Below are 22,307 nucleotides of genomic sequence, written 5' to 3' on the forward strand. Positions count from 1 at the left end.
GGCGCCCGGCTCAGCCCGGGCGGCGCAGGGCCGGGGCGCGGGGCGCCTGGGCCATAGGAGGCGCCCGGGCGGGCAGGCGAGGCGCGGGGCGCGACGGCGTCTAGGGGCCGGCGAGGAACCCGGGCAGGCGGGGAGCGGCCGAGCCCCAGCGCCCCGCAGCCTGCGGCCGCCGCTCGCGCGCTGCCGTGCGCATCCCTCGGCGCCGGAGCAGCAGGTCCTCAGCCCGCGGTCACGTGGGCCGCGGCAGGCGCGCGCTGATTGGCCGAGCGGGATGCAGGTCCCGGAGGGCGGGGCGGGCGCCGAGGTGCGAGGCGGCGGCAGCGCGGGTGCCGCGGGTGGAGCGGCTGGGCCGCCGCAGCAGCAGCCGCAGGCCGGGCGGGGGCGCGGGAGGCGCGGGCTTCCGGGCCCTCCCTGCACGCGCGGAGGGCAGCACTCGGCGCTCCAGGGCGCCCCCTGCCGAGCCCTGGGGCCCGGGCCCCCCCGTGCGTGGTCCGGGCGGCGGCGTCTCGCAGAGGGGCGGAGGGGGCGCAGAGGGGCGGCGAGGGGCCCAGAGCGGGAGGCGAGGGGCGGCTCCGGCTTCCCCGCGGCGCGGCGTACCGCCTGCCCTGCCCCCGCGGCTCCGTCCTCTCCTGCCGCTCTCTGCCCGCCCCCTCGGCGCAGGTTCTAGTCCCGTCCCCGTTACCCCCAGGCCCGGGCCGTTTGCGCGGCCCCCGGGAAGGGCCGAGCCGGGGACAGACTGCCCCCCGGAGGGTCCGCCCGCCCTGGCCCTGCTCGCCCCTTCCGCTCTCGGGCTCGGGGCCGGGCGATCCGCGCTGCCCAGCGGCGTTCGCATCGCGAGGACCCACAGCTTTGGGGAAGGACCTTCTTCGGGGCTCGGGTCGCTACCGCAGTCACTGTGTTTTGGATGCTCCACAGGAAGGGTTCTTTTCGTGTGTGACCCACTGATTGGGGTGCCCGCCCCGGGCCTCCCCTCCTGCCTCTCTGTCCTCCTCCGCCTCTCTTCCAGACCCTCGGTCTCCCTTTCTCTCCGGGGTCCCTTTCCCCAGTCTGCAGCCCGAGTGTGAGGAGCACTGCTGGGCAGCACCTAACGGGCAGTTAGCGTCCCTTCCTGGTCGCTTCCGAGAGGCACCTCCGACTCTGACACCTGGCTCTCTCCTTTGCCGACGGTCTTTTTAAGTACTTTCACCTGCAGCCTCCTCCCACCCCTCGCTTTTTAACTTCTCCTTTGAGAGAGGTGAGGGTGCAGCAGGCACCTCCGAGCTTCCAGGAAATCTCCCGCTCCCTCCTCTGTCTTCTACGTGAATCCCAGCCTTCATCTTACTTCTCCGCCTCTGTCCAAAGACTGCCCGCCTCCGCCCACCTCCAGAGGTTTTTGAACCTCTCTGACGCTTCTGCAATTAAGCAGCAGATCCCAACATCCTCGTCAGTGGCATCTCGCTCCTCGCTGACGAAGACTCCATTAAAACCGATCAATCTGACCAGACGGTGCGGGCATCAGAAAATCGGCTTCTAGACAGAGCAGCTAAATTCTTAAAAGAAATGGAATGCCCAGTAGATAGAGCCGCCAAGCGATGCTGCAGAAACAGGGAGTCAGACAAGCCTTCCGGTGGAGGCAACTCAAATGCAAGCTTAAGGCAGATCCAGTTTCAGCAGCGCGAGAACGTGCCATTTCCCAACGCAGCGCTGGCGTGCTCACTAAGCAGGCTTAGGAAAGTAAGTCATGCTTGAAACTAAAAGCAAAGTCCTTAAAAGTGTCTGTGCAGTAATTATGATAATGAAACAGGACCTGTTAGGATTTCAGGGCTTGTCTAGAGAAGTAGAATTTTGCAGAACCTCTTAGCAGAGAAAAATTGTTATTGAATTCTCTGCTAAGTAAATTTTTGGCATGCTTTCTAACAACGTGTGCTCTTCCTAAGACATTTTGCCCAAAGTGACTTAAGACTCTAACGGAGTTAATTACTGGTTTGTGACTGGTTAACAAATATAGTTGCTTCCACAGAGGTTCGGTAAATTATTAAACAGTTTGACGCAAAGCCTTTCCAATGGGAACGCTGTGAATTTGTTCCACTTGCTATGTACTTAGTGTTACAGTGCCACCCAGAAACGAATCCTGAAACTGGCAAGCACCACCAAGTGGCAGAAGAACATCACTCACTGAGCAGAGAATTGTATCACTGAATACGTAAATAAAATACATACATTGTGTAGTCTCATTCCGAGGGACCCAGGAATCACACAGGCATTAAATTTTATTCCAGTGAGGATTGGATTAGTGCTTCAACTTTTCCCCTCCAGGGTCAAATCCGTTTACTTATTAGAATTAAATTATAAACCAGAACTATGAATAGTACTCTGTTTTATTATATGATTATTAGTAACATGATCCAATCATAACAGATTTTCAATGTTCCTGTTTTAAAATAATATTCAGCATTGGTTTTCCATATCGATGAGCTGGAACACATTGTTCGCTACATACACAGTCTAGAATTAGTACAGAAGGGGAAGTTCAAGCTGCCATATTTTAAAGTACAAGTAGCACAAATAAATACATATATAGAGTGTGTATATATTTATAGAATGTATATATGCAAATATACAAGTCTATGAATGCACGTATGTGCAGTATGTATAAATGCATATATACACATGTATAAATGAGAATATACACAGTATGTATATATGTATCCATATATTTTGCAGAAAACTTTTCAAAAGATTTTAGGGATGGGGCTGGATGTACTCAGTGGCAGACCACTTACTGCACTCGAGGTGCCCCTAGCTTTAATCCCCAGCACTGAAAAAAAAACCCATGTTTTTAAATGTGGAAAGGACATCGTTCAGAGGGGCAAGACTACTTCAAACTTAATGACTGTTAAGTGGATGAAAAGTTATTCTTGAACAACAAGTTAAGATAAACGGAAAAAAACAAGATGCACTAGCAATCAGAATTCTATTTCCTTCTTGCCCTACAATGGTTTCTGATTGCTTCAGTAATAGCATGAAGTACCTCTTGGGGTGCCTCTTGGGGTGTCAGTCATTGTACCACGAAGGAAGAGACATGTTATTTAATCCCTGTAGTACCCCCCAAGAGACAAAGAATATCATGATCTCCATCTTATACAGAAGAAATATGGCTTTCAAATTATCAAGCAGGGGCCAGGGATTTAGCTCAGCAGTCCTGCCACCTGCCTCGCAAGCGCAAGGTCCAGAGTTCAAACCCAGGTAACAAAAAAAAGGAAAAAAGAAAAAAATATATCAAGCAACTCCAGTCTCAGCAAAATTCAGTGTGATTTCAGACCACAGGACCTAAAGTCATCATTTTCTGTCATCTTGATGCCTCTTTCCCTTGGAGAAGGGAGGCTGTAAGAGAGCATAGGAGAAGGCTCTTGTCTGGTCTTCCTTTGGAGTACCAATAAAAACCAATCTCACTAAACTTCAAATATGGGTAATGAGATCCAGTAGTTTCCGTAGCTGCTTGATCATATGATTACTTGCAAAACTTAAAAAAAATGGACCTAACTAGCAAGAATTCTGATTCAGAAAGTCTGAAGTTGGGCCCTGAGATGTATATTGTAGTACTTGTCCTACTTTGAGAACTAAAGTATCACCCACACCTAAATGACAAGTGAAAGGAAAGAGTGTAGGGAACTTTGATCAGTTTTTACAGGGCTTTAGGAAGACAGATTTTTAAGGCTGGATAAAGGTTTAAACTCAGCGTGCTAATAAGCCATTATAATACATCAATCTATTATATGCATATTTACCATCTACTATATTTGGCTTGGTAAATTTGTAACTATAGTGTTCTCACTTGTAAAACATGGATAACAATGCAACTCTGAGGGTTGTTCAAAGATTAAGGGAGAAATAACATGATTCATGGTAATGACTTTGGAGGGAACTCCCACATAAATGGGTGAATGAATAAATGTATACTTAAAAGTGTGTAGCTATATTTATATGCATAGCAAAAGTAATTAAGGGTGCACAAATAAAAATTGTGTGTAAGTGACATTGAAGTACACGATAAATCGATTATTGATAATTAAAGCACAGTATTACCCCATATATTAACATTTTACTCCTTAATTTCTAGCCTACTTTAGATAGGTAAATTGTTCCAAATTATTATTCCTTTAAATTTCATGTATAGTACTAATATGAAAAGAATATATTGTATTATCATTCAGTAAATAGATTAGAAATTTGTTTCTAGATCAAATGCTATTGACAATATTTCACTATTTATTATGAATTAATTTTTTAAAAAAATTTTATTGGTACATTGTAGGTATACAACACAATTACATTTCTCATTGGGAATTGTACCTTTACATAATGCATCTTGGTTCTTATTTTTTCCCCTTTCCTAGCCCTCCCTTCTCCCCCTCCACCCTTCCCTATTTACAAAGACTTTATTTCCATTTTTTCCATTTCTCATCATTTTTCCTTTCCCTTCTTTCCTTTCCCCTGCCCCTCCCACTAACCCTACCCCTTTGGACCTTTTCTTCCTATTTTGCATTATCGATTATTCATTCTAATCATTGGTACATTTTAGGTATACAGTATAATGACATTCATCATTGGAAATTTGCACCTTTACATAGTCTCTCTTGGTTCTTATTTTTCACCCTTGCCCAGCCCTCCCTTCAACCCCTCCATTCCTCCCTATTTACAAAGATATTAATTTTTTTAAAAAACTAACAGTATTTAAATTTTCTATTTTCTACACTTTCTTACTGTTAGTTAACAATGTATAAACTATGAACTGTGATTTAAAAGTAATTTTATAAAGGAAAAGTTTTATGCGCTTTATTGATTCCTGTGCTCTTAATTTTCCTGATAGCTTATGTTTAATTTGTAAATTTAGTGGTGAAAAATCACTTCTTTCCTGTTTGGGCAGTGGGCCTCAGTAGCGATTTCAGATCCTAGTGCTGCAGATCCTGGGTTTCTGCAATAAACTTGGACCTCTGGGAGGTGGCACAGACCTGTGAATAGATTTTTAAAAGCCATGAGTATATTTTCTGGTGATTGTAACATATATCCTCAGCTGACTTCCCCTGTCCTTGAGGAAAATGATTGAGTGGCTGTTTCCTCATTATACAGATATCCAAATTTCAGAAGGACAGAGTGATTTTTTTTTCACTTAAAGCTTTTTAAATACACGTCTTACAAAAGCACCCTCTCCTTTAGATATGTAACCAGAGCAATAAGGACCAGTTAATCTTTGCCACTAGTTTGCCAGTAGTTGAGGAAAAGTTTATTGAAATTCAAAGCATACAATTTGATGTGTTGTATTTATAAATTAAAAGTTTTCTTAGCTATTATTTTTACTATAGCCTTATCTTATGGCTTAGTCTAATGTTTTCCTTCAAACTCATTATGAAATTAATCAAAATTATTTTGGCATCAGAACCATCACCTAGAATTTAAGGATAAAACTGGTATATTTGGCTACTCCATGGCTTCGGCTGAGCTGAATCAGAAGTAGCTTTGTGGAAAGAATTGGTAAAGACAGTTCTTTGCAATTTATGTTATTGGAGAATTTTACTCATTTGTTTATCACAATAAGCCTCAGCCATTCCATCTTCTAATAACCATGACATTAAAAATATTTTTCCCCAACTTATTTGTAGGAGCAGAGAAGGAACATTCTAGCTACTTGGCAGCTCCCATGGCCTCTTAGAAGGAGGGAGGGTGGGAGGGAGTGGGGGGCGGAAGAAAGGAAGGAAAGAGGAGAAAGAAAACAATGAAGAGAGGGACTTATTTCCTGAACTGAATTTGGGAATGACCACTCACTTATAGCTTTGCCTGGCATATTTATATACTACAAGCTCGGAAGAGCCCTGCAATAAGAGCAAACCAAAGCACATCAAACAAAATTAAACACCTGTTTAACTTTACTGAACTCAGATTTTTCCAATATTGTTTGATCATGGAATTCCTTTTAGCAAGAAAATACTACAATAAATGATACCTACAGATTTTCATGGATTCCTCCCCTATCCTAGGTTAACAGAAGGGGTCTTTAAAAATTGTACCAGCATTTTGGGGGTGAGGACCTGCCCTCCCCTCTGACCCCTCACTCTGCAGAGATAGCAGGAGAGTCTGTCCACGGTTAGGTGTGTGCTGTCCACATCAATAGTGTCAGTGTCACAACTCTGCTGATCCGCAGTGCCCTGCCAGTGTGAACATTTTGGGAAGATTACTGAAATACCAACCTTCCCTGTTCCCTGCCACCTTACAACCTATAAAAATTGTCTTCCATTTCATCTGATGTCAACTCTAAATTACTGTAATTTCCTTCTCAGTAATTGTAACAGAGGGTCAGACACGGACTTCATAGGATAACATTACTTTTTGAAAAAAGTATATCTTATATTGTTGAGCCTGCTGAACATGTTTAAGGAAATTTCCGAGGATTTCAGAAGAGCATGTGATAGACTTGTTTAGAACTCAATGGTCATCTCTTTATAGCAGATATCTGGGGTCTTGGCCCCTCACTGGCTCACCAGAGCTTCTGCTACAGTGATAAGCAAGGCCACATGACCAGGCAGGGACCACGGAACCTGAGGGAGATCTTTGTCATGACACTTGGAAGCTGGTGTCCAGGGATCACTTTGTTACTTGGGCCTCTGCTTTCTGCCTTGGCCAGAGTTCTTTCTACTTGGGTAACAAAGAAACTTCTCCTGGTGTAAGGAGGGGAGGAGGCAGAGTATGGGAAGGACTGGAACCTAAAATCAGAGTCCTCAGAGGTGAAGGCAGTCTCTCATTTCATCTTTCTGGGACAGCATCATTTCTTTTTTTGTACTTGAGCATTTTTGCCTTCTGCTTTTTCCATATAGATCAGTTTTCTCTACAATTCTAACATCTTTATCTTAGATGTAGATTTTATAGTTGCGTTTAGCTACTCAATTCATCACACTGTAAAACAAATAAATAAAAATTCTCTTGATGCGAATATTTGTGGCAGAGATGCTGGGAATTAAGCCCAGAGCCCTGTACTGGCTAAGCATGAGCTCTACTGCCACTGAGCAATACCTCAGCTCCTGGGTTTGCAGGTGATGTGACAGAAGAGAAAGGAAGATAGCAGATGATGTTTGGGGACCTGGCATACAAAGATACATTCACAAAGTCTCAATCTTTCTCTCTCTCTCCCTCCCTCTCCCTCTCCCCTCGGTGTATATATACATATATACATATATATGTGTGTGTGTGTGTGTGTAATGTATATTTTGTATGTATCCTTTTGATTTACAATGCATTCTTCTGTTCTCTGCTATATTTACTTGTTTTACTAAAACAAGAAGCTCTACCACACTACTACATTTGGCTAGATAGAATGCCATGTTGCTGTTTCATAGTATATTCAGTCAATTATTTATGAGCATTTATTTGATTTTACTTGATAATTGAAATTAGTGCAATAGTGGTATATAATACATTCTCTTTGCACCAAAGATGTTGACTCATTCTTCCATGAAAAGACTAAACAGCACAATGAAAGCATGGCTATGTTTTCTAGGGTGAGGGGAGTGCATACTGAGGTTGCTTATAAAACACAGCCTCCTACTGTGGCTTTTAACTCCTCTGAATGAAGAATACCTTCAACATGAGTTCACTGTTGAAAATATTGGAAATATTTCCAAATTTATTTGAGATACATTGGCACACAAATGTTGAAGTTAGGACATAATTTCCTACAGGCTCTGTCTTGTTATAATATAAATAATACTTCTAAACTCGAATGTAATATTAGTTGACATCTTATATATTTAAGTGTGTTGTGGGTTGGTCTTGAAGTCTTTCCAACAGGGTTAAATCAGGTCATAACATTTTAGTTGTTGCTATGATGCATACAAAAAAACAGTGTTTAGGGCCAGAGATTTATCTCAGTGTTTCCGCCGCCTGCCTTGCAAGTGCAAGGTCCCAAGTTCTTTCCCCAGTACCAAAACAAAAAACAAAAAACAAAAACAAAAACAATGTTTAAATGACACTCAGTATAGCAGAGTGAATTAGCTCTTTCTTCCCACAAAGCTAAATTTTTCTTTTTTAGTAATAGAATATTTAAAATGTATGATCAAGACTGGTTTTTCTTCCTAGAGGTATGCAGTAGTCTAAGGATTAGCAGTCAGACTTGAAGGTTCTGTAGGTAATGACCAGGTCTCTGAAATTGAGTTGGAAAATCTGGTTTCAAGTTCTGGCTCTGACACTCAAAACTGTGTGAACCTAGTTTTCCTAATCTTCATTTATTTTATGGAGTATATGTAATTTAACAATTGCAATGTGAAAGTTAATTAAGATTTGTGATCTGCAAGACTCTCTCTGCAGTTATTATTTGCTCTTCACTGATGTGTGTTCAAGCAAAGAAGCTTTACATTATTTGGTCCTCATTGCTGAAGCTGAGGCAATGACAGTTTAGATGATACCATTTCCTCCCATTTCCCCAGCCCCAAATACTTTCCATGGTGCTATTGCTCCTAACTCAAGAGCAGGGTAGATTTTTAAAAATAAAAATGCAAATAGGTGTGAAGTGTTAAGTATAGTGTAATTTTTTTCCCTATTTTTAATATGTAGATGAATGAAACACAGAAAACTAAGAAAGAAAAGATGGAAACTATAGAGTTTATTCAGAAGTAAGTCATTTTGCTTGAAGTAGAAGATAGTGATATTCTTCATAATCTACCACTTTTGTTAAATTTTTATACAGTGCTTTCTACCTATTAATGGACATTGTTAATGTGAAAGCTTTAAAATTTTTTCATAAAAGTTTGTATTTGAGATGCACATTTGTGACGTAGCATTCAGTGAACACACAAGTAAAGCACCACCCCATCATCAGTGGATGTGGAGAAAGAAGTGCCAGTTTCATGACTCTGTCCTCTGAGAGGGTCAACTCTTCAATGATGCCTTAGTAACAGTGTTCATAATACTTACGTAGCACTTCTTTTTTTGTTTACAAAACTGTGTATCTTGTGTCATTCTTACAAGACAGATACTTTACTTCTATTTTAGAGATCAGGAAAGTAATATGTACTGAAAGATTTACCTAATATTTTCTAACTGAAGTTTCAATGTTCTGCAAAAATGAGTGCATGTTTTGTGTTGACTACCAAGCCCTGGAAAAGAGCTTCTTTAGCTAGACCATGTGGACTGTAAATATTAGTTTCTTGAACTGTATTTATAAGATAAGCAATTGCTTCCTTGTTGAATACATTTTCTCACTTGCAAAGTTGTACTGGAAATGGATGATAATACCTTGCATTAAATACCTTATACTTTATTGCAGTAGAGTGGCATATTTTTTAATTGTGGATCATTTAGAGTGGTCTATCATTTAGACGGAAGAGCTCTGTTCAGTACACACAACTAGGAGGATATTGTGGTGAAAAGATATCAACAACAGCTCCATTAATGTTTAGCTTATACCTACAGCTAATGGGTGATAATGCATCTTACATGACATATGTGAAGATAAATTTCAGCATTAATAGGCTTCCAAGCCATAACAAGAAGACATTTCTCTAACAAGTTCTACTTCTCAAATAAAATAGTGTATTTCCAGTGTCTGATTGAAAGGTAAGGGTTGGACAGTGGGTGATGCTTTCATCAGTGTAGCAACCCTCATCTCTGTGTGTAATACATATTTGTATCATACACAAACATATTGAAAGCACTGTCCCTTTGGAGAAAACCACACTCCACAAAGATGTACATTTAAGAAACACTAAGTTCTCTGGCCAAAACCAGAAGTCATCGCTATACAACTCTTAAGAGACTAGCTTCCTTTTTAAATGTTATTTATGCTTACTAGCTTTCAAAGTAGATTTCAGATCAGTTTAAACCAGTGGACTAATCATTCCAATACATCTGAAAATACTGGCCCAAAGTGGCAATCCCTCAATTCACTTATGTTAAAGTCAGATTTCTACATACACACCCATTATAATGTTTTGAGCACATAAAAGACTAAATGGTCTTAAATTAAAATGAAACAAAACTTAAATTTATTGTTTTCCTCCGTTTCAGCATTATTATGACAGCCTCATAAAAAGTTGATTTTGAAGCCTCATTAGCTTTGCTGCTGATTTTACAGTGGATTTGTAAACTGTTCCTTCTGCATTATTGGTGCATGTATTTTAGGGGATTGTATTGTTGAGAAGCTGGTAAAAGCTAAGGCTTTTCTTCCCAGAAAAATGCTTATAATCATATACCAGAATACGTTTTCATATTGTTTGAAGAAGTTCATAGATCTCTGTAAAACCCACTCATGAACCTTAGCTTAAACACCATATTTTATGAGTACTTTTTTATTACTCATAAGGAAAATAATGTCACCATACTATGTAAGCAATTCCCATAAAAAGATTCAATTTGATACAGAAGCATAATAGTTTGCTCCCAAATGACTTGGTTTATTTTGTAGTCATATAATATAGGCTGACTTTTTGATAAAAACAGAACTATATTATTAAATTGCCTAAAATTACAAATATGAAGAAATGTGAAACTATGCTGAATTCATCTCTTATTACAAAAGAATATATTTGTATATTAAATCTTGATCATTGTGATATTTTTATAGCTTAATATCAACTTATATAAGTCAGAAATACATTTGAAATATATATATATATATTTGTGTAGTATACAAAGCATGTGTATTGACACTCATTTTCTGCTTCTTTTATATCCAATACTGTCTGAAGATATACATTTTATATAATCTTAGAGTAAAAAAAGCAAACAGAAATGTTACTAAAATATCTTATGGGTGATTTAAAAATAAGATGATTCTGAAAATATTTTATGAATATCTTTAAGTGAAATATATTTCAGAATCTAACATTAGAGTCATTGTCTATTTGCGTTTCTAACAAGAATGCAGGCAGTATAAAAATTTGCTTAGTATAGTAACTCTGAATAATTTTTTATTCACCATACATGGTACAAGAATATCTAATGAATTTATTATAAGATAAAGTAAATTAAAACATTTAATTGTTTAAATTTTAATTTTATGATAAGAGGGAGGCAAGAATAAATTTTTGATCTGTATATGAGTCTTCTATTTAGTTTTCCCAACTTTTAGTCTCACTTCTCGTTTACATATTCTTGCAATTTTTACATCACTATCTGAATGCTTTTACTTTCTAGGTTAAGTTAGAATGTAATTAGGATGCAGTCGTTAGAACGATAAAATAACAGATACTTAACTTGCAAATCAGTAATCATTGGTACAAGTAGGAAAGACTCTGGTGCTGGGAGATTCACCATAACTTATGAATAGGTTTCACTTTCAGTTTATGGATTTATTCATTTACCATCTGAGAGTTATACACAGTCACACAATTACACAGTGAAAGGTAACTAGATGAGTATGCAGACATATGGGAGGATGGTACATTCATTTATTCCACACTACTGAATAACCATGGAGTGAGATCAAAGCCAGAGTTACTGCTGAGGATACATCCAAGAATAAGATGACAGGGCTGTCAGGGAGGTTAGTAGGGAAATGGGCTTATGAAATAGCTAATTACAAATAGGTGACTCTAATTGTGATCTTTTCCATGGAGAAGTAATATAGGGTCCTTCTGTACTAGGGAAAAAGAATAGACCATTGAGATGGCTTGGATCTAAGATGTTCCCACAAAAGCTTGTGTGTTTAGAGTTGGAGTTTTTCATGTGGCTGATCATGAGGGCTCTAACTCCTTTAGAGGTTTACAACTGAGGGCATTATTAAGAGATGACAAAGACTTAGGTGATAGGGACCTAGTTAAAGGGAGTGAGTCATAAGGCAGCAACACTGGGTACGCTATCTTGTCCCTGGCCCCTCTCTCTGTTCCTTTCATGATTTCTCCCACTCTGTCCCTGACAGTCGTAAGATGGGCAACTTTCATTCACCACCCTCTTCCACCATGATGTTTCTGGCTTGCACTCAACCAACCACAGACTGAACCCTCTGAAATCTTAAGCCAAGTTACACCTTTCCTCTTCTAAGTTGTTTTTCTCAGGTATTTGGTCACAGCAATGAGAAGGTAACAGAAAAATAGAGCAAATTAACATGATCAAGGGGTCAGACACCTATTCATTTCTTCATTCACTAGTTAAAATATCAGAGTTTCTCAAAGATTTGTGTCACACTCATTATATTCTCATCTCTTGTTGGGTAGAGCTGAGGATGAACTGTTAGAGGTGATTGAAGGGTGTTGATATTTAAATAAGTGGTGGGAAATTATGACACAAATGTGTATTTAGGAAGTGTCAGTAAGAAACTTACTGTAGGTTCTGGAGAGGCCATGTAAGATGAGGGTTAAAATTGCCACTTGAGTTTTCAATGCAGGATTCACGGATGGATTGTCAAGAGTAGTACTAATGGATAAAATCCAGTGAGAAAATGGTGGTGGAGAGGTGGTGTGAAGATATGATTTAGCTTCATCCTACCATCAAAGCAAGCTAAGGGCAGGCATGCTGCATCCCCAACAGCTGGAAGAACAACTGGCACATATCACACACAAATATTTGTTAAATAAATGCACCTTATGAGTGTTGGGGGCTTAGCAGGAGTCACGTCTAATAGGTCAGGCAGTGTCTTGTAAATCATGGTGAGACTTTTGACTTGCTTCTTTGCAAACATAATGGAAACAACTCAAGGGTTTACCCAGAGCCCAACCAGATTGGATTCAGGAGTAAAATGATTACAGGTACTGCTAGGTGCAAAATGGATGCAAAGGATCAGAAAAGGAACTTACAGGACTGCCACACTTTTCCTGATGGGAAAATTTGTGGAGTAATGGAGCAAGTACTCCAGAACAAGTTGGTCAGAGAATGCATGGTCAGAAAGTGATTTATTTGCATTTTTTTGGTTAATCACTAGATTAATAAATGGAAATGACATCTCTACTTACTTGATTAGTAATATTTATGACTAGCCTAATCAATGTTGGTTTTTATCAGTTTACAAACCTGACCACCTTGTGAGTGATGACCTAGGATGCCATTGTGTAACTGTGAACCTGTACAGCTTTCTTCAAACTTTTCCTAGAACCTGAAATGATTCATTATTTCCATAAAACAGCTATTATGTACTAATTTATTTCACTTCTACCATCTTCCAGGCACTATGCTAAATATAGGGGGTAGACTGTTTAATACAATAGGCCTGATATTTTCCCTCATGGCTTAGAAAGAAGAAAGGATGAGATTAACATCAAGTATGAGGAATTTTGTTTGGACACAGCATAAATCTAAGAGATTACGCCTGTTTTAGGAGGTCACGTAAGCCAACTGGACAGAGGCTTTAAGCTGATATGTAGAAATGGGGTAAAGCAAACAATGACATATTCAGGCCAGAATTTAAACAGAGACTCATTTGATGACAGAAATTAAATGGCTAGAAAAAGATGCACAATGATGCTGCTTGGTGAGTGGGCAGGAGCTAAACTGAGCACATTCTTGTATTACTTGTTAATGATTTTGGATGTTATTTCCAGGGTAAGAGAACTATGAGGAGGCTTAGCAGGGGAGTGAAGCAACTCACCCTTTAGAATTGTAAGCCAGATGCCACACAGCGTTTCTCGTTCTTGAAGATTTCATTCAGTTTAGCTCTCATTCCAATTCCTTCATCTGTGATCTAACTCACAGCCTTCCGCATGGTTTCTATCAATTTCAAGATAGTCCTCTCTCCTGCTCCTTTGTAATTGTGTTCCAGGCTATGGAAGGTTGCATCTGCTTTACCCCATCATGTGAGAATTGACAACTCATCTCTTTTATCCATTACATAAATAATATGCACATTAAATATTTGGTGATTTTAGTGAGTTTTGTGGTGGCTTTAGGAGGTTACCAGGAAGGAATTCAGCTTAAAATAAGTACCCATTTGCCATTTTCCTTGTTTCATCTGATTTTATGATGTTCTTTTTTTCATAGAACCATAAATGTTTCTCTTGATATATTTAAAACTATTTCACCCATGCTTGTATAGTTCTTCTGGTCCTCTCTTCTATCATGAAACACTTATCAATATGTTTTCTCAGAAATACAGCTCCCTCCCTAAGATGAATTTTGGTGGCAGCTATTTATATATTGGCTACATTTTTGATCTTATAATTTGATAAGCACTCAACCTGCTGTGCAGAAAAATATAGCTTGTTAGCAGTAAGCGTAAAAGTTCACAAAGATAATCTCATCCTTCTGTATAAAAGATGAAGACACGTTAGTTCAGACATTGGCGCTCAGGTTCCTTGCCATCTTACTAACGGACGAACCTTCAGAAGGATTGACGTAGTTTCCCTAGTCTAGAATTCTTCCTGTGGAGCTTTGTGCCTCTTAGTATTTCTCTAGTTCTGGAGGCTGGGAAGTCCAGGATCAGCCACAGGCAGACCCAGTGTCACGCAAGGGCCATGTTTCTAGCTCAGAGATGGTGTCTTCTAGCTCAGTCTTCACAATGTAAAAGGGACGAGGTAACTTGCTGCTGCATCTTTCATGGGGGCACTCATCCTACTAGTGAGCTCTCTGTCCTCCTGACCTAATCATGTTCCCAAAGTCTCCATCTCTTAATACCATCTCATCAGGGATCAAGTTTGAACCTATGAATCTTAAAACAGGGCCACAAACATCTGGACCAAAGCATGAATGGTAAAAAAGAATTTTTATTGGAAGAATTTTGTCACAGAACCATGTCTACTGCCCTCAACAGGGTACATAGACAGCAAACATTTCTTTCTGACACTTCTATTGGTTGTGAAGTTTAAGATCAAGGCATAAGCAGACTCAATGTCTGGCGTTGAACTTGTTTCCTGGGTCAAAGACAGAACCTTCTCACAGAGTGCTGACACCATGGAGGGGCTGAAGGATATCTCAGGCCTCTCTTATGAGGGCACAAATCCCATTCATGACAGCAGAGGCCCCACCCACCTCCTGATATTGGGTGTCACCTTGATGTTAGGTGCTTCACCATGTAAGTATCGAGGAGATGAAAACATGGAGATGATAGCAGCCAGTTAAAAGAGCCACAAAGTCAAAAAGATGATAGTAACTACATGGTGCTTTCTTTCATAAATAAATTAAAAAATTGCTATTCAAGTAGAGATCAGCATACATGTAAAATGATTAATAATGATAAATTCTGCATACTTTATTTAGTCTGGAAAAATATTTAAGCTTCAGTCTTGGCTGAAGCTTTTTGTTCTTTTACAGAAGCAGAGTACAATAGTCCAATGGAAAAGGGAGAAAGAAGAAAAAAAATGGATCATATAATCCCTTTGCTTCATCATGTGGATCAGCACTCTCCTTAAATTCTCTGAAGTAATACTATTGTCGACAAGGCTCTGAAGTGTATATAGTTCCTGAAGTGTGTTGCACATTCTGTGTGCTTCTCACTTTGATGATCCTTACTTTTCTTCTCTTGGCCACATTCACTGCTATTCTTAAATAAGACTTAGTCCCTGACCCTCCTTTCTCTGTCTTCCATTCTTTGTCATTTTCTCCCACTTTTAAGATTAACTCATTCCCACTAAAGGAAATATTCTTAACTCTATGATTTCATTCATCATTTTCAAGTAGCAATTTGCATTTTTAACAACACTTTGGTAATTTTCATGTAAATGTAGTTATGAATGTCAACATGTTAAAACTGTTATCCCCACCAATTTTCTCCTAAATACTTTCCTAATCTACTCCCACCACTCCATCCATGTGCTGCCATTCTGTTAACCTTCCATGAAAAAAAATCTATCACAGGACTCCTCTATCACAGAAAGGGATTACACCATCTGACCCTCGCTACTGCAGAAGACCTAATAATCAATGATTTCTCCAGGGTCTTTATCAAAAACTCCATCTGATCCCCTATTTATCTGATAATAAGAGAGCACAGTCATTATTGCATATCCTCTAATGACATAATGGATGCAAAATCCATCCTAAATTGTAAAAACAAAGAACTCAAAATGATCTATTTTTATTACTAAGCTTTTTGAAACCACATACAATGCTATCAAAGAGAAGCAGCACTATTGCGATAGTCCAAGTTGAAAGTCAATAAATGGTTTCCTTAAACCATTGCTATAGATAATATCTGTGGCGATAGGTAAACTTAGTTTCTCCTATTTGTTTTGTTTCTTGAATTATTTATTTTTGCTCTTTTAAATCTATGTTCTATTTTAAAAATTATAATGCATAACATAAATACATAACTTTTCACTGTTTACATCCATTATACATTAAATTGCCTTAGAGAAAAAGTAAATATTTAATGAGCAACATTTTATTGAGTTTTCCCCCAAACAGAAGATTCTTACAGTAGCTATTTTCCAATACCAGTTTTAATTTCTCAATGCTCTTTTATAGTTGAGGAGTCCTACTTAAAACCTGTAGGAAGACAGTTTTCTATTTTAATTGCAGAATTATCAAGACCATCAACCTCAGTCTCTGTTTGATTGAAAACCAGCTGAAAAGTCAATTTTGGAGTAAATAACATACTGTGTATGTAAATGTTCCTGTTTTTTCCTTTCAAAAAGCTCTTGCAAATACTTTAGCTACTTTCCAGTAATCATCAAATTCTATATAATCTTGGTTTGAATCCCAGTTTCACTACTTAGAACTGCATGAATATGAGCAAGCTATTTAACCTCTCTGTATTTTTTATTTCTGACAGGTAAAAATAGATATAATATAATTTTTCAAGAAAATTACACTGGATAATAAATATTTGAGAATACTGAAAAATACTTTCACTTATTTTGCCATATGGTAGGTAGTCACTAAATGTTAGCTATTATTATTTTTCCAAAATATAGCATCAGATAAAAACTAAGAATTTAGGAATATTTTTAAAGAGTAATCTACTGAAGTATTAATGTATTTTCTAATTTGAATCCTTACTGGAATATTAACATTATCATTATCAATACAAATCTTAGTTCTGAAAAGGCATAGAATCTAAAGATTTTTCCCAGAATTGAACAAAGTTCTACTGCTGAGTTTAAATTATGGGACAAATTATTCATAAACATCATAAATTCTAGAGAAATACAACACCTATTGCACCCTCAGAAGCCAATACAAACATGGACTAAAAAATTTAATCAAGTCTATAATTAAACTGTTTTAAGCCAGTTAGTTATTCACTAGTAAGCATTCCATGAGGCAACAGTATTTTGTGTTTGTTTTTTTGGTACCAGGGATCCAACTCAGCACCTTTCACTTTCAAGACAGGCAGCGGAACCACTGAGCTAAATCCCCGGCCCAAGTATTTTGTGTTTATCTCAAATTTCTTTCATGCTAATCAAAGAAGGGAGAAGCAGTGAAACTTGCATGGACATTTATTTACTTTTTAAAATGTCACTTATCAATTGAAAGGAAAGGAATTACTGTGGTGTCACCACTTTTCAGTTTAAGGCAGATCTTCTTTGTCTGTAGTGAAATTGAGGAATTTATCAGAATTCTTAGCTATAATCCTTACATTGTGTCGTTCACGCCTCAGACTCTGCCAAGTAAAAGAGGCGACATCGTTTTATATAAATCTCTAACTCAACAATTCATTCACAGGCTTCCTAGAAGTCCAGCCTGCCCTAGATAATGTAAACCGTGGTGGTTTCATCATGGAAAGTTGCTCGAGTTGACTACAATTCTGAGGATTTTATCTGGTTTTTCTGCCGAATATCTTAATTAATATTAGAATGCATGAGGTTTGTGTTTGAGGTTGATTTCTTTTTTCTTCTTAAAGGTTGAAATCTGAACAGATGGGCTCTCAGATTCAGCTTAGTGAGAACTGGAGTTGTTTCATATCCCCCCACACGTTTTTTGTCTTCAGAAACAAAAATCACCAGCACAGATTCTGCCCAAGTGCATATGGTCCTAGCATTGTCTATCATAGCTGTGACAGTGGGAGCTGCAGCTGCAGCTGGGACGGAGCTTGTGGTGTCTTCCTTGCTTTAGGAAATAGTTACTGGGATTCTTTTTAGTTTCATGTTTTCCTCTCCTTTTTATCTGTAAATGCTTTTGTGACAAAATTCTTCATTTACTAAGCTCGGGTATCAGTAATAAGAAGGATACTTTATAAAAACTATTTTGGAATTCAGCTTGAATTAATTCTCAGTGATCACCCCTTTCTTTAAGAAGGGGGAATGAAAAAAATTACCAGTTGTTAAACTTATGATTACTTTTATTGGCAACTATTTATAAACCTCTCTTGGTATTGACTGGTAGACTATAAAAGATTTCAGTTGTTCCCCTCCTTACTAGGTAAATCATTACAATTAAATATCAGAATGTCTCCTATCTTAGTTGTGATATAACTTAGATTCTCCTGGGTTCTCATTTGCTAAGAACCTATTTTATATGCTTTCACTGTGAAAGTATTTTTCAATATATCTTGAGATATTTCGGGCATTAATTAGAGATAAAACTGTTCAGTGTTACTTAGCGTAGTAGTTTTATGAGCAAAGAGCATATATTCACTCATCAGGCAATAGATATTATTGCATCATAGAATTTTAGAACCCAAAGGAAACATAGAGCTAATCTAGTTCTCCTCCTTTGATTTTCAGATGAGTCAGTATATTTCCAGGTAGATCAAGTGAAAGGCTGCAGTTCATATACCTAGCTAATGGCAATGCCAAGCACAGATCCCAGAATTTCAGCACAATCTGTTTTTAAAAATCTTAGAAAAGTTCTAGGTAGACTTGTTTTCTTTGCTGTTGCTTTCTCCCCAACACACAGTTACACTCATTGAGTTTGACAATCTAGTTATGTTAATTATACAAACTGCAATTCATCCATTGCATGAAAGCAGAATACAGCTATTGACACTCACCAAGGTTTCGGCACATTTTGGCCAATGAATTTTATTGTGTTTCACGAATAAAAGCATTACAACACTCACATACTGTTAGTTAAAAGTTCATGTGTACCTTTCAATACCAGAAAGAAATCATCTCAAAATATGAAATACAGTACTTGAAAATGCCTTCTGTCAATTGGTTTTGTCATTCCTTTACTTCACTCCATTGATGTCTTTGGTTATTTGTGTTTGTAATCACTTATCTGAACTCTCCTACAAAACCATACAGCTCCTTCCTATGACTCCATCGTGAAAACACAATCTTGAATTATCCTTTTATGAGATTTATTCGGGGAGTTATTTCTACAGTTGTCTTTGACCCAAATGTTTTGGTAAAAAGGATTTTGTCTTTAGTCTTTCTCCTCTCTCTCTCTCTCTGTCTCTGTTTCTCTCTCTTCCTCTCTCTTTCCCTTCCTGCCTTCCTTTTTTTCCTTCCTTCACCCTTCCTTCCTTCCTTTCTTCCTTCCTTCCTTCCTTGAGATAGGGTCTCACTGTGTAGTCCAGGCTGTCCTTGAACTTGCCTGTAGTTCAGGTTGACCCCAGACTCATTCTCCTGTTGCCTCAGTCTCCTGTGAGTTGAAAACTGTTAGGTGTGTGCCACCTCGCTCAGATCTATAGTTCTTATCGGTATCAAAATAACACATTTTTTGCTAACAATAAAGATATTGTAATAAACAGAACCTTTACTGTAGTACTGAATGGATTTTGGAGTCTGGGACACTTAAGGGGAAGCATAGAATTCTGAGGTATTCTTCCTTCCATTACCACCTTACCAAGAGGAGTCCAGGGCGCACACATAATTGTTAACTCAGGTACTAATGGCACTTTTAAATATTACCTCTAAGAAGAATATTGGCCTCTTCAAAACCAACTTACTTTCTCTCTTTACCAAACCTTGACAGTAGGATGCTCTGTTAAATTTCCTGAGTTCCCTCTCTGCACTTTCATTTGGGCTTAGATCCTCATGGCAGGTCCCTGTTGTATTCTTATTGTTCACTTCCTGGAGCACTGTATAAGAGATACTGAATAACTTGGTTGAATTAATAAAATGGTACCTTCCTGAGTAAGACAAATAAATTATTACATCAATATATTAGTACTTATATAATTACATAGAAACTTTATGAAACTCAAATAGAAAGAAAAATTTAAGAAGGTAATAAGTAGTGAGTCCAATAATATATAAGTTTATGATGATCATCAAATCTCTGTACTATGTTTAAATTTCCAAAATACTTTTTTTTTTTTACTCATTTTTCTTTTGTTTTTTGAGAAGGAGTCTTCCTATGTATCCCAGCCTTATCCTCCTGGGCACTGGGATTACTGGTGTGCGCTGCCTTGCCCAGTTAATTTTGTATTTTTGTATATAGCTTGTTAATGTAGAAAAATACTATTTTGCTGTTATTTTTGACTACTTTCACATGAATTTATTTTATAAGCCACATCCTTAGGTAAGAAAAAATATTATTTTTTAAAATGTCATTAGCCCCACAGTTTCCCTGAAAATATCTTCTCCTTAATTCTGTTCTTGAAATAATTTGCCTAAAATTCTTCCAGCACCTTTTGAATTGTTTATTTTCAATATTCAAAAACTATGTAACTATTATTTTTAAATTACACCCATTTAAAAATTAAAGTTTTAATGAACTTGTATTTATCAATTATCTCTTTCAATCTCTTCACTAATCAGTGAAAATTAAATTACCTGTTGAATCTTCACTACTTCAATACTTAAACTATTTAAGGAGACAGAAATTAGGGTTTCAGAGTAGAATACCAAAGAAAAAGGAAAGAGATGAGAGAGAGAGAGAGAGAGAGAGAGAGAGAGAATATCTGCAAGGAAGCTCCTTTGAATTGACTGCATATACATAGGCTGAAAACTGGTGAAAATTCATAAGGCCAGACAAGCATAAATTCTAAGGCAAGAAAAACTACTAGGGAGCTGCAAGAGAGAAAATGTTCAGACCTCACATAAAGATGGTACCTTCTTTTTTACTTCCTCACCTTGTTGACTAGATCAGCTTCAGTAGATACCTGGGTGTATCACATTGTGAATGAGAAAACTAACGGACACTAGAATAAAGCCTACTCTAGCCCCTGCCCTAAAAATAAACAAAAACAAACAAACATTTGAAAGACTGAAAAGATGAACACAATCTGTAGGTAATTTAGCTACATATCAAAAAAATCTATAATTTAAAAGTATACTAAAAAAAAATTCAGCACCCCAGAACACAAATAATTACTAGACAACAGTTTAAAAAACAAAGCAGTTGAAATAATAAGTTCTTAAATTTGATTTTAATTTTTTTTAATTTTTTAATCAGCTGCTAAACGAATATCTATAGTCTACTAACACTAAAATCTGTGTCCCATTTTGTGGACACTTTCATAATTTAAATATTGACTTCAAATATATGTTAGTTATAAAGATCCCATTGTATTACCTCAGGATACACACACACACATGCTCATGCTTTAAATCACACTTAGATGCTACCTCTAGGAAGAATATAGTAGAGCCCCTCTTGCAAGTGAACTTTATTGCTCACTTCACTGTATCATGACAATAAGATATTCAATTATAATTACATACATGTGCCCTCTAATCTTAAAATAATGAAATATGTCATGAAATTCCATTCATACTTTCAAGCCACACTGGTGACAAGATCTTCATCTACAGACAAGCCAACATGGAGTTTTAATGGTTTCAACTGCAATTTCAAATAAATGAACTAAAGTTCATTAAATATCACAGATCTTAAGTGTGTCAGAAAAGGACATTGGAGAAGAAAAAGTGAATTTCAGGTAAGCAAAGATTTTCCTGGAGAAATCTAAAAATCACCTGCATGGAAACACAGCCAAGAGTATTTGACCTCCTGATGGATAAGAAAACTGATAATTATCTACTCAGCCATTTGAGTGTTTTGTTGACTTTCTTATTTTTAACTTGACAATGAAAGTTTTGTAATTTTACTCCTTTCAAACTTCTTATTACCTCTATAAGGAAAAAAACTGTCTTATCAAAATCAGCCCTGAACCCTACTATTTTATTCCTGATCTCAGGCAATACTGTTTTTATCAAGAAATCAAATGAAGTGTGCTGCTTTTTACATGCAATGAGGACAACAAGCAGCAAACTTTGTGTATACTTCGTATATTCTGAAATGCCACAACAGGAAGCTTCAGACTCTCAAGAGCAGGTGTGCAATGGGAGATAAGCCTTTCACCCCAGTAGGAGTGATCAGCGCGACTCAGTATGTGACTGGGTAAAGTGAGCTAGGCGAGGAGAGTCTACTCTAAAGAAAGCACAATAAGCAAATCTAAGAAAATAAGCCATGGTCTTATATTGTTTTAATTTTTCTAGTTTCATTACTGTGGTCAATGCTCCTTGCATCTGCTTTTCTATGCCATTACCTCTATAAATAGGAAGGTGATCTATTTCAGTTTTCCG

Source organism: Heterocephalus glaber, unplaced genomic scaffold (genome assembly GCF_053883595.1).
Source record: "Heterocephalus glaber isolate CG9 unplaced genomic scaffold, H.glaber_assembly_v1.0 deba00001778, whole genome shotgun sequence".
NCBI classification, from domain to species: domain Eukaryota; kingdom Metazoa; phylum Chordata; class Mammalia; order Rodentia; family Bathyergidae; genus Heterocephalus; species Heterocephalus glaber.